Here is a 726-nt window from a genome sequence, read left to right on the forward strand (position 1 = left end):
AAATGCTAACAAATCTTTTATGATCCAACTTATTACCATCAGTAGGGATGATATGAAGCAATTATAATCCAGTAAATCACAAAACAGGAGCAACGTACTTCTCAACCTCCACTCCTAAACATTTTAATCAACACAAATATAAACTTAAACTAAGTAAATTTATTAAAGGTAATAAAGTTATCATTGGAGGGTAAATTAAATATTGCGACTTCGATTTGACATGTATAAATTATATATAGCACAGTCAAAGCCAAAAAGAAGCAAGGATGGCCCTATAAATGAAAGAAATAAAATAGAATAACCACATTACCTTTCCAGCAATTATGGAGAAAACTGAATGGTTCTCACCCAGCAACTGGTATTACAAAATTTCCACAATTCATCATCACCCAGCATTCCCATCACTATCCAGCCGTTTGAAGGATCTGCTGTTTGCTTTTTTACTTGTATCGATTACATCTGGCTTGGCACGATCAAGTGCCTACACGACAACAGTTTTCTCAAATATTAAGAACGCAACAAATAGTCAACTTTACTATAACTCAACTAGTCAAAGCATTATATTAAGCCAAAAAAATGTTGGATGTTCAAGTGAACACCCTCGCACAATTGAACTAAAAAAAGGCGAGAGTTGCAAAATGAGAGATGGCAATGCTACCTGAATCAGAGATTCAACACGACGTCGCATCCGTGTGTGCATAAAACCTTCTGAACACTGTCCAGAGA

General features: G+C 35.4%; 1 long non-coding RNA gene across 1 annotated transcript; it reads right to left on the minus strand.

Moving 5' to 3' along the window:
• Nucleotides 1-139: 139 nt before the first annotated feature.
• On the minus strand, nt 140-724 carry LOC111787091. The gene is made up of 2 exons (XR_002813885.1): nt 659-724; nt 140-481 (listed from the first exon to the last, which is right to left on the minus strand). It is a non-coding gene; the product is annotated as an uncharacterized LOC111787091 (long non-coding RNA).
• Between the last annotated feature and the right edge of the window lie 2 nt (nt 725-726).

This window comes from Cucurbita pepo, unplaced genomic scaffold (genome assembly GCF_002806865.2).
Source record: "Cucurbita pepo subsp. pepo cultivar mu-cu-16 unplaced genomic scaffold, ASM280686v2 Cp4.1_scaffold005055, whole genome shotgun sequence".
Taxonomy (NCBI): domain Eukaryota; kingdom Viridiplantae; phylum Streptophyta; class Magnoliopsida; order Cucurbitales; family Cucurbitaceae; genus Cucurbita; species Cucurbita pepo.